The 13,703-nt window shown below is 35.8% G+C and overlaps 1 non-coding gene across 1 annotated transcript; it reads right to left on the bottom strand.

The window, feature by feature from the left end:
* Positions 1-6,771: 6,771 nt before the first annotated feature.
* Positions 6,772-6,844, bottom strand: TRNAF-GAA. Its single transcript has one exon. It is a non-coding gene; the product is annotated as a tRNA-Phe (tRNA).
* Positions 6,845-13,703: the final 6,859 nt, after the last annotated feature.

Below are 13,703 nucleotides of genomic sequence, written 5' to 3'. Positions count from 1 at the left end.
AACCGTGAGTGTAATTCCAAGATGGAGACTTTTGAGAGCTTTGCCTCTTTCTGTCACCTCCTTTCACGGTTGTAGCCTTTCTCTTTGTCGAAGCTTGAGGGTGAACAACGGCAAGTGGGACTGGTTCAGGGGAGCCGCCAACAGAGGAAGGCTTCCGGGTTTTTGGTTGTTTCGGGGTTGAGGTTAGGTTGGTTTTCATGGTTATGAGGATGAATTGAAAGGAAGGAGAAGATGAATAGTGCGAATAGGGAGGAGAGAGAGTGAGGCCGGTTATGGAAGTTTATGGGGAGTTTAATTGATTTGATGGGTGAAGGTGGAGTGTTAAAGAAAAAAATTTAATTGGGAAGGGTGAGAAAAAGTGACGGTTTGTATGGTAAGGTAGTAGGGTAGTTTTAGGGGTAGTATGGGTTTAATAGGATGTAATAATTGCATCTTTCAAACGTATCACAATAATAAGATAGATAAAAATACGGAAGTTAAGGAGTAGTGAATATGTTAGCTCCTTATCTTACGTGAAAAAAAAAAAAAAAAATCTTTTTGTATTTTTGAATGTTATGAGGAATAGAAAAATTGATCATGAAAAAATAAGGAAGGAAAAAGATAAGAATAAAAAATAAGATAGAAATAAAAGATAAGAAAGAAAATAACAAGAAGAAAAACAGATAAAAAATGAAAAAGATAAATAAGAGCAAATTGATTGTAAATTATGATGATAATTTACGTGATCATGATACAGAGAGTAAAGAATGATGAAAAGGGAACTTGAAACAACATGGCTCAATATTTTTAACATATTAAGAGTATGTATACGTGACTTTTCAATACTTCACAAATCTTTCCCCTGGGTAATTTCAGCTGTGTTATGCACACAAGATTGAGCATAGCATCGTTAGTTACATCCGATTTTACCTTAGGGGTTCCAAACAAAAATCACTTTAGCCGTAGCATCCCCAATTCCACACGCATCTTTTCAAACTTGTCTCTGCTTAAAGGCTTAGTTAAAATGTCAGCAATTTGAAATTCAGTAGAAATAAAATCTAGCTTAATTAAGCCCTTTTTCAAGAAAGTCATAAACATATCAAAAGTTTCATCTTTACTATGTAAGAATATGACCCATGTAAATCTAGAATAATCATCCACAAGAACTAAGACATATATTTTTCCACTTCTACTTTGAATTCTAACGGGGCCACACAAATCCATATGAATGAGTTCCAATGGTTTTGTGGTGCTTACCATTTTCTTTGATTTAAATGATGATCGAACATGCTTTCCTTTGATGCAAGCTTCACAAATTTTGTCATTTAGGAATTTGATAGAAGGTAATCCGATTACCAAGTCCTTTGACCTTAATTTGTCAAGCAATGAAAGACTAACATGTCCAAAACGTCTATGCCATAGAAGTGGATCATCCTCAATAACACTTAAACAAGATAGATTGTATTTTGGAACTTTGTTAAGATCCACGGTATACGTGTTCCCTTTACGAGTTCCTTCCAAAACGATTTTTCCAGTGTTATTGTTGATGATTTTGCATTTTTCAGAAGAAAAGCTTACAGAGTTTCCTTTATCACAAAGCTGAGATATACTGAGTAGATTATGCTTCAAACCCTCGAAAAAATACATTGTCAATTGCATGGGAACTTGACCTTCCTACTTTGCCAACAGCAACAATGTTGCCTTTCTTATTGTCTCCAAAGGTCACTGTTCCCCCTGTATAGGCCGTCAGTGAGAGAAATCTGGATTCATCTCCTGTCATGTGCTTAGAACAACCGCTATCGAGGTACCACTGGTTGTTCCCCCTCACTGCGACCTGCAAAAGAAATTAAGGGTTAGTAGCAGGAACCCTTTCATTCATGGGTTCCTGTGTTGACACATTTAAATCAGATTTCTTCTGCCAAACATAGTTCACATTCTTATTGTACAGATTTGCTTTCTTAGTACATTCTTCACTGCGATGTTCCTTTTTACCACAAAAAGAACAAACGGTCTCACTAGGTAAGTTCACATATTTCTTTTTCTTTCCAGTGGACTTCTTCTTATGAACATAGCCTAGACCTTCTGTTCTTTTTGTCTGAGCTTCCTTTACCCACTTGGGAACACCCGTGCTTGCTGTATTTTTACTTTTTCTTGCAATTTCTAGGTCCTTTTCTAGTTTCTCATTTTTATCATTGGTTTCCTTTATCTCTTTCTTAACATGCTCTAGTTCATTATTAAACATGATTAAAGGAACTTCAGTAGACCTGCAAGAATCAATGTTAGTACACAACATTTTATATTGAGTCAATTCAATATTCAGCATGATATTCTCACTCTTGACTCTTTCAAGGGATTCTTTTAGCATAATATTTTTATCTAACAATTCAAAGAATCTGCCTTGAACATCATTTCTTAAGCTATTCAGATACTTAACATGATCTCTACAAATTCCAGTTGCCTTTTCGGCTTGCCTTAGTTTTGCACATAATTCTTTATATTCATCTAAGGTTTCTAACAATAAAGAGATTAATTTATCCTTTGAGAGAGATTTCAAATAACTAGGTTGAATGACTACCTCATCATCATGCTTTGCCATTAGACAGAGATTGGCTACTTCATCGTCTGTGTGTTCCTGTTCCTCTTCTTCGGAACTTGATTCTCCCCACGTGGAAATCATTGCTTTCCTGAAATTTGTTTTAGAAAAGTTAGGCTTGGAATTTCTGCTTTGATCAGCTTCTTTTCCCTTGCCTTTCTCAGATTCCCATAATGGACACTCTTTGATGAAGTGGTTGGTGCTTCCACATTTGTGACAAGAAGACTTGGCTTTGGGTTCCTGATTTCTTTTACTGTATCCTTTCTTCTTGTCTAAAAACTTGTTGTTACGGTAGAATTTTTTCAGCCTTCTCACCAACATTGCAGCTTCTTCTTCATCGATGTCAGACTTCTCTTCGGATTCTTCATTAGCTCTTAATGCTAGCCCTTGACTTTTGACAGTCTCCTGAGTCCGATTGTTCGACTGGATCTCGTGAGTAATGAGGGAACCCGCAAGTTGTTCCAGATTGAACTTGGTGAAGTCTTTTGATTCCTGCACCGCTGCAACCTTTGCTCTCCATCTGTCATTGTCTGGAAGACTTCTTAAGACTTTTCTGACCTGCTCATCTATAGGAATTATCTTGCCAAGACACGTTAGTTCGTTAGTAATACTTTTAAATCGAGTAAACATGTCTTTAATGGATTCTTTGTTTCCCATTTCAAAGCGCTCATACTGAGACAAAAGAATGTCTATTTTGGAACGTTTAACATCTGACGTTCCTTCATGTGTAACTTCCAGAAGATCCCAAATTTCCTTTGCGGACTTGCACCCTTTGACACGAGTATGTTCATCGGGTCCAAGTCCCCAAATTAAAAATTTTTTGGCAGTAGCATTCATTTCAAGTTTTTCAAAATCAGTTTTTTCATACTCATCCATAGGTTTAGGGATTACCTCATTATTAGCATTTGTTTTCGTAATTTCGTAATCTCCTACTTGTAAAATCCGCCATACCTGATAATTCTCTGCTTGGATGAAGATTTCCATCTTATCCTTCCAATAAGGATAATATTTGCCGTTGAAGTATGGAGGCCTTTGAATGGATGTACTCCCGAATTCCTTTTCCTCTGTGTAAGCCATTTTCCCAGGAACTTACTCAACAGGGTTGCCTGCGTGCTCTGAGTTCCCGCTCTGATACCAACTGAAAGTCTAACTGGCTAATACAAGAGGGGGGGTGAATTGTATTTGAGGTGAAATCTAAAAACTTTTTGCGGAATTTAACTAAATGAAATAGTGACGAGAGAAGATATAGGCTTTTCTAAATTTCCACTAAGTAATCAAACTCTTTACAAGTGAAGATTCAAACCCGTTAACAAGTTCCACAAACTAGGAACTTGTTCCCAACTCTCACAGAAGCCTTCAGCAACGAAGCTTCCTTGACCTCACTTTACAAACTCACAATCCCAACCCCTAAGTACTTGAATACAATCTGTGATTACAAATACCTATTGCACTCAAGAATATATGAAGGAAAATAACTCTCTTTATGTTATTAGATGGCTACTGGAATTTTTATGCTCAAGAGTTATGTTTTTCTGAGATAGTTTGCACGAGTATTTATAGAGAAGGCTTAGTCATTAACCTCCACCATAATCACGTCCACATGTCAACAACCCACTAACAACTTGTGGAGTTATCTTGACAGATTGTGATCATGAAGAGGTTTCCTAGCCTTATCTAATTAAACCACTATCCTAACAACTTGATAACCATTAGCCGTATAAAAGATTTTCTCACAGAAAAACCACTTGCTAACTTTATCAAATATTTTATTTAAAAGATTATCAAAAGTTTGTTTAAAAAGATTTTATTTGAAAAGATAAATTTATTATTTATTAAAACAACTAGATAATTATCTTCGATAATTATCTTTATTAAAACTTTTACAAATTATCTTTTCTTTAAGAAATTATCTTTTAAAACTAACTTTTATTCCAGTAGTCTTTAACATAAGTCATTGAGTTCCTTTCCGACTTTATATTATTGAGTGCTCACAATTAAAACTAGAACGTGAGATTTGCACGAGGCTTTTTAAAGAATGCTACTCCGCATCCAAGTTCCTACTCCGGAACGAACTTTGCTTGAATCCTTTATTCACCAAAGACTCAAAACATTCATTAGTCGAGTTTGTCAATTTGTCCATCAAAACCAAAAGGCTCAACAGAGCTCCGGCACCGCCCCCCGGATCGTTTCCTAATTCCCCTGCCCCTCCTCCCTACTACAAGCAACCTGATTCTCATGTTTGAGTTTAGTAATTTTGCCTACTATGCTTTGTGTGATACTTCTTGTGTACTCCCATCATATATTCATATTCTATCATGTATTTCTTTTATATATATATATATATTCTTTGTGAATGGTTTTGTGAAAATCATATATTTAGATCTTTTTTAGCTTGTAATTGAATATTGAATTGTTGTTGTAAACTTGTGTAATGAAGAAATGAATAGATTTCCCTTTGTTAATTTGTTTTGAGTTTAATTATTTTTTGTTGATTATTGGTAGTGAATCAAGTTGTTTAATGTTGTGTAATCTACAAAATTGTATTTTGTATCAAATACATTTGGAATTGGTGATACTTAAACGTTGTTAATCTAAAAAATTGTTGCTTTCAATTTGTAGCTAAGGGAAAGAAATGACAATAATCATTTGACCTTTATGTAGGTCACTGGTAGCTTTCACCAACGTTTTACTCAAAGGCGTCAAAAAATGATATTATCTAATCTAGAAGTTTATCTGTATAACTCAAATCTGAAATGACCAAGCTCAATCGGACTAACTGTCTCAAGTCGTCAATTGATGATCGGAATTAACACTCTCAATTGTACCAATATACTTTGTAGCTATTACACGCCTAAATCAAGTGGTGAGCTTGTGTTGGGTATTTGAACTTAATAGCATTACTCCGTATCACATTGAGTATCTAACAATTAATGACACTAAAAAAGATACCCATGTATTAAACCAAATACTACCTCCGTTACAGGTTATGTGCAACGATTTGACATAAAGCAGAGAGGGAAAATGTCTAATCATTGCACATAACCTGTAACGGAGGTAGTAATATGTCCATGTAACCAAAATTTTGGATCAATATTAAAATTTACATCAATTACCAATACTATCACTTGACCTCAACTACATTAATCAAACAAACACTTATAATTTACTTGAGGCTTGAACTATATAATGTGAGGTAAACACTTTCAACGTTCTAGTTTTTGAGAGGCTAAGCCTTGGAGAAGAAATAAATGTTTAGATTTATGTGAAAATTTTAAGTAGGAAGAAAATATCTATTGAATCATTGTTGGCCAACTTTTTTTTTTTTTTTTTTTTGGTCTAATGATGCTTATACTTGAATCTGATTGTAAGATTTCGGATCAAGTACCTTATTTTCAAATCGAATATCAGATTAGGTATTGGCAACACCTCTTGTATCAAAGGTCGTAGCTTCTCCAATAAGAGGAGTACTCATACGACCAATATTAAAAGAACGACTACAAACATTATTTTCTAAATGATCTCTTAGAACAATGCCTACAACCCCTTAACCATCCCGAACAGAACTATCAAAACTTATTTTAATGACACCAGGGGGAGGGGGCGACTAAGAGATACATATACTCCTAGGGGTAGGATGAGAAGAAAGAACGAGAGCAAGAGTATCCAAAGAGTCAAGAAAATATTTTTAAACAAGATAATTTGTATAGCACTTGTCGGATGTCATGCCCTCTTAAAATATTGAAGTTTCAATCAATTTTACCCTTATTACTCCTTGATCCCTTATTCATCAAACTTTGACTATTTTGATTAGTGATTGTTGAAAAAAAAAATTAGTATCATGTGCACGACACATCCAAGTATTACAACCACAGATTGAGTTCCTTCTCTAACTACACTACTACTATTTTTATGCAACTTTGGATAAAATTTATAAAGTATAAAGGGTGTACATCCCACAAACTAAAAAGACAAGTTTAAAATTGTACAACCACTACACCTTTAAGATCAATATAATCTCCTATAATCCTATTCTCCTAAATGTGTATGCATACCAACAATAGATTTAGAATTTAGATAGTTTAATGATTAATTAATTGTTAACAGTCATAGTTTGAAAATAAAATTTTTTGATGAATTTTAGTAATGTGTTGGATATCATAGTTTATTTTGTTAAAAAATAACGAAATTGGGTGACAAAATGCGGTGAGCGTGGATCGAACACGCGACCTTCAGATCTTCAGTCTGACGCTCTCCCAACTGAGCTATCCCCGCAATTTAATTACTGTTGTTAAATTAACAATAACATTCTATTATTAAGACTGCTACAAGACAAAATTACCGAGAAGCGCATTTTAACTTTTTTTTTTTTTCACTTTTCTTTTATCTACATCCATTTCAACCTCAACGGTCAGATTGGAATTAATTACCAACTGTAATTATTAATGTAAATAGTTGCAATTTACTGTCCCTCGATCTCATAGTTCGTTGTAGACTTGTAGCATGACATTTTTTTTTTTAAATGAAATAATGCATGACATTTATTTATTTATTATTATTATTAATTTTTTTTTTTTTTGAAGCATTGTGCATGACGTATAAGGGTTGTTTCTGAAAACAGAATACTCCTCGATGTTAGGGTAATCAAGATGTCCTAAAATTATGTCCAATGTATGTCCGAATTTCCCTCCGCTATGCCTTGCTATCCGAGAGCTAGGCCTGCAAAAGAGAAAAAAGGTTAACTGCCCCGGGGGTGTGACCCGGTGTAGGGAATATTTCAAGCGTTAATCCCCTGGCTTGAACCCCACTGTGATCATACACTAAAGTACAGTGACGTCCAAAGGGAAAGAAGATAGAACAAAAGAGTCGCCAACAAGTTTTTTTAGGAACTTGTAAACCGTTCACGAGGTGAAGGTTACACCCCTTTACGATCCAAGAGATCGTAAACTCCATAAGGTCTTGAACCAAATAGGGTTCGGGGATGAAGGTACAAATCCAACCTAAAAGAGATTGAACCTGCCCTAATAATAGGCCTCTACTTTATTCTGATCGTATTCATGTGCGCTTTCTGACTAACATGCAATCAATAGGATTAACCCTAAACCTGTTTATCTATGTTGGTTGAATATTAATGCACAAATAAATCTATTATTGGCGATCACTTGAATTATAATCAAATTAACCCTAACAAGATTATTAATTATCTTATTAAGCGTGATTACAAGTACAAATTCCCTTTAAACATGGATAAAAGGCGTGATCAAGCAATAACAATAAAATATCAAGCAACATAATAATCAATAAATAATTATTAATAATCATCATAATAATAATTATAATCATAATCATAATAATCATGTTAAAGCATAATAATAGCAAGATCCTAGGCATGATAATAACAAGATTAATAACAAACCCTAGCATGTCACTAAACAATAAAAAACAAAGCTTTAACCCTAACATGATACTAACATTCATAAATATTTTAAATAACGTAGGAAGCATCATACTTTTAATCATACTTGATATTAAAGTTACCTTAGACATGATACTAGATATATCATAATAACAATTTAAGCATGTTTTCTATATCATAATATCAATTAACACTAGGTGAAAAAAGGCAATTGGCAGCGGTTCAAACCCGGTCTAAGGCACCGGTTTGAACCGCTGCCTATGTGAGGGGTCCCAAAAATATGGTTTTTGGCACCGGTTCAAAACCGGTGCCATAGGGTGAAATAGGCACCGGTTAACCAATGCCTAAAACTGCTCTCCCGCCATTTTTTTTGGTGGTAGATAGTTTAGGCACCGGTTGCTGCCTAACCGGTGCCTATTAACCAATTTTTTTTTTTCGTTTTTTTTTTCCATCGTGCAATAATATTTAAAAAAAAAAACCTTCAATAATAATAACCTGTAATTCCAGCAATTATATTAAATATAATAATTAATAATTTTATTATTATAATAACTAATAATAATAATATTATTAATTATTACAATAAGCTAGATACAAAAATAATATTAGAAACAAGAATTCAATTATATATATAGATATAAATATTACCAAACGCAATGCAAAAAAAAAAAAAAGTTGCTTACATATACAAATAATAGTAAGTACATATATAATGAATAATAAGTTATATAGTTCAAAAGTTAACATAAATAATTTACAATTACAATGCCATTTACATGTTGAAGGTGATAAAAGACGCCAACATATCACGAACTTCATTAAGCTCCTTGATTATCTAGTTATAAGAGAGCATTTTATTTAGGTTTATGACGCTTTTTACTCAAAATGGCCCGAATATGGCCTATATGACCTTACTTTGCCCATTTCCTACATTTCTTATTAAATGAACTTTATTTATCTCATAACATGTCAATATTATCTAGTTATATGCGTATAAGGAAAGAAATCACATCAAAAGAGCATATTAACACAAAATGGCCCTAATATGGCCCATATGACTTCTATTCAGCCCATTTTCTACCTTTCTTGTGAAATAGCCTTTTTTTTCTCATAACATGTCATTGTTGGATAATATTAGGTGTCTAAGGCTAGAAATCACATCAATATAGCATTTCAAGAAGTTTAACAACGCATTTTACTCAACATGGCCCAAATAGGGCTTATATGACTTCTATGTAGCCCATTTTCTACATTACTTATCAAATGAACTATTTCTTTCTCATAACATGTCAATGTTGGGTATTTGTATGTGTGTAAGCCCTAAAATTGTATAGGAGAGCATTTTATTAAGGTTTATGACGCTTTTTACTCAAAATGGCCCGAATATGGCCTATATGACCTTACTTTGCCCATTTCCTATATTTCTTATTAAATGAACTTTATTTATCTCATAAAATGTCAATATTATCTAGTTATATGTGTATAAGGAAAGAAATCACATCAAAAGAGCATATTAACACAAAATGGCCCTAATATGGCCCATATGACTTCTATTCAGCCCATTTTCTACCTTTCTTGTGAAATAGCCTTTTTGTTTTTCATAACATGTCATTGTTGGATAATATTAGGTTTCTAAGGCTATAAATCACATCAATATAGCATTTCAAGAAGTTTAACAACGCATTTTACTCAACATGGCCCAAATAGGGCTTATATGACTTCTATGTAGCCCATTTTCTACATTACTTATCAAATGAACTATTTCTTTCTCATAACATGTCAATGTTGGGTAGTTGTATGTGTGTAAGCCCTAAAATTGTATAGGAGAGCATTTTATTAAGGTTTATGACGCTTTTTACTCAAAATGGCCCGAATATGGCCTATATGACCTTACTTTGCCCATTTCCTACATTTCTTATTAAATGAACTTTATTTATCTCATAAAATGTCAAAATTATCTAGTTATATGTGTATAAGGAAAGAAATCACATCAAAAGAGCATATTAACACAAAATGGCCCTAACATGGCCCATATGACTTCTATTCAGCCCATTTTCTACCTTTCTTGTGAAATAGCTTTTTTTGTTTCTCATAACTATATTTGCAATGAAACCATATATTACTAACTTTTAATCAAACTACCTCATTCTGAAATTCCTTCGTTGTGGTCTGATCGCATATAACCTGCTTCGTTGTCTATGTCATTTAGTACAACAGGTCTAGGAACAGTGAAAGGCGCTGAATCATCAAACGCATCATATTCTTCCTCATCCTCAACATCTCCAATGCCTAGGATTCTTCTTTTTCCAGCTAGCACTATAGACCATTTTGAATCCATTGGGTCAGTTACGTAGAACACTTGCTTAGCTTGAAATGCAAGGATAAATGGTTCCGCACTATCATTCAAGTTGCCAAGATCTACAAGAGGAAAGTCCTCATGTTTGACGTTACGCCTGATATTATCAACCCACTTACACTTGAAAAGAGCAACCGTGAAGTCACAATAATCAAGCTCCCATATTTCTTGAATTCGACCATAGTATGAAAACTCTGCATCGACAGGTGATTTATCCTTAAAACTTGCAAACTCCCTTGACGATGCCACAAGAGTTACACCACTGTTTTGGGTGGAGGAAGATTTCAAATCACGAGTCTCGGTCCAAAAAGTGTACCCATTGATGTCATATCCCTCAAATGAACGGACAACATCTCGAGGATCGTACGCAAGCCACCGTACTGTATAGGTCACATTAGTATCATTCAATCCACTCATTACTCGTTCACGAAACCAATCAACAAATTTCTTATTATGCAACTGCATAAGTGCCCTTTCACCTTTGGATGGAAATTCGGCACGCAAACAAGCCATGTGCTTGTCTAAATATGGGTGCACATCTGAAACATGGTGCAACACATAAAGGTGTGCTTGTAAGAACTGATCTCGGTCTGGTGACATTCGTTTCGACCCAATTGTGCCATGACCATCAATTCTACCTTCATGTCGAGAAGTAGGAAGACCAATAGGTTGAGCAAGGGCTATGTAGTCCGCCACAAAGTTACCTATCTCCTCACCCACTGTCCCTTGCATTATAGTTCCTTCAAGGTGAGCTCGGTTCCGTACTTTATCTTGTAATGTACCCATGTGTCTTTCAAAAGGGTAGCACCACCTCATGAACACTGGACCGCACAACTTAATCTCACGCACCAAATGAAGAACCAGATGAACCATTATGTCAAAAAATGAGGGTGGGAAATACATCTCAAATTTGCACAAAGTCACAACCACATCTGCTTGCAAAGCATCTAGTGTACAAGGATCAAGAACTTTACTACAAATTGTATTGAAAAACGAACAAAGGCTTGTAATCGCTTCCCGCACGTGTTTCGGTAGAATACCACGGATTGCAATCGGTATGAATACTTGCATCATAATGTGACAATCATGGGATTTCATACTTGTCAGCTTCAATTATCCATTTAAGGTTACAAATCTTTTCATGTTAGATGAGTACCCTGATGGAACCTTAATGACGTACAAACATGCACAAAACATACGTTTCTCTACCCTTGACAATGTATAGCAAGCCGGGGGTAAATAATTCTTTTCATCCTTCCCTTTACCCTTAACTTTCTTCTTTGACGCATCTTTGGCCTTTTCCTTTCCCTTGCTCTTCTCCTTCCCTTTTTTCGAAACACTTTCATCTTCTATTCTCGGCTCCTTCCCCTTTCTAACCTTTTCTTGAGGCCACAATTCTGGACGAATCCCCATCTCTTTCAAATCTAACCGTGCACCCTTTCCGTCCTTTGTTTTGCCTGGGATATTCATAAGCGTCCCCAAAAGAGCATCACACACATTCTTCTCTATATGCATCACATCAAGACAATGCCTAACGTCATGTTCTCTCCAGTACGGAAGCTTCCAAAAGATTGATTCTTTCTTAAACAGAGCAACTGAGACCACAGTTTTTTCTGATTTTCCAAACACCGTTCGTATCCCTTTCACCCGAGCACTAAACTCAGCACCATTCAATGGTCTAGGCGCAGTATCCTCTTCCACGGTTCCATCGAATGCCTTTTTCTGCCTACGGTACGGGTGATCACGCCTAAGGAACCTTCGAGTCCGTAGGTAGACATCTTTGTGAGAATGAGTCAGGTATACGCTTGATGTGTCATCAATACATATGGGGCATGCTTTTTTCCCTTTGAAATTGTACCCACACAAGTTGCCATATGCAGGGAAGTCATTCATGGTCCACATAAGGGCTGCACGCAATGTGAACATCTCATTCTGATGAGCATCGAAAACGGAAACCCCTTCGTCCCACATCTTTCTCAAGTCGTCAATAAGCGGCACAAGGTAAACATCTATGTCGTTTCCAGGTTACTTAGGACCAGTTATTAGCAATGAAAGCATTACATACTTACGTTTCATGCACAGCCAAGGAGGCAAATTATAAATCACTAAAAGTACCGGCCATGTGCTGTGTTGGGTACTAAGAGTGCCAAATGGATTCATCCCGTCCGTGCACAACCCAAGCCTTAAATTTCTGACTTCATTACCAAATTCCTCAAACTTCAAATCAATGTTCTTCCACTGTGGAGAGTCAGCTGGATGCTTCAGCATTCTGTTTTTCTTTCTTCCCTCTGCATGCCACCTCAAGTTTTTAGCGTCTTTTGGTATTGAGAACAGACGCTTAAACCTTGGAATAATGGGAAGATACCACAACACCTTAGCAGGAGGTCCCTCCGTGCCAGGATTGCAACTCATGCGCTTGTACCGCGACCGCTTGCATCGTGGACACTCCTGCAGTTTTTCATACTTATTTCGATACAAAATACAGTTATTAGGACATGCATGTATCTTCTTATACTCCAAACAAAAGGGACACATGAGCTTCTTTGCGTAATAATAAGACTTAGGAATTTCATTCCCATCAGGAAACATATCACTTAATGCGGTCAACAAAGAAGTAAAACTGATGTCCGTCCACCCATGCTTCGACTTAATGTTGAAAAGTGTTAGCACGACCGATAGTTTGGAGTATGTTTTGCACCCGGGATACAAAGGCTTTTTGGAAGCCTCCGATAATAATTCAAACACTTCACCTTCAACACCTTGCAACATCTCATCCACTTGTTCATCCTCGACCTCATCCGCCTGATCTTCATCGGCTCCATCCTCACCATTATCAACAATATACTCATCATTCTCGTATTCCTCGTCCACAGAATCTCAGTGCTTCTAACACGCACATCATTCCGATCAAGATCCCCACTGTACTCTCCACTTTCTCCGTGCCAAATCCACACATGGTATAATTGCCTAAACCCACGACATAATACCTGATCTCTAATGATTTCAACACTATCGACCACATTCACACAATTACAATCAACACAAGGACAATAAAGGCCTTTGCCTCCCAGTTTGCGTTGATAAGCTAAAGCCCTCTCGCAAAACTCTTGAACCCCATTCCAAAATTCCAATGTATCGCGTCTACCATACATCCAACCACGGTCCTTCTCCATTTAGTAAATTGTCTCTAAATATATATATAGCACCATATAATTATAATGTGTAAGTGCTACATATTTTATGTAAATCAAATTCAAGTACAAAACGTGAATATACCATTCATATAGTGAAAAAATGCATGTTTCCAAAGGGTCCTTATCACTCCAACCTAACCCATCCTTGAATGTCTACTCTCACTAGTG

Source organism: Chenopodium quinoa, unplaced genomic scaffold, assembly GCF_001683475.1.
Source record: "Chenopodium quinoa cultivar QQ74 unplaced genomic scaffold, ASM168347v1, whole genome shotgun sequence".
NCBI lineage: Eukaryota > Viridiplantae > Streptophyta > Magnoliopsida > Caryophyllales > Amaranthaceae > Chenopodium > Chenopodium quinoa.
Note: the sequence above shows the minus strand (reverse complement) of the source record. Positions and strands in the feature narration are given on the sequence as shown.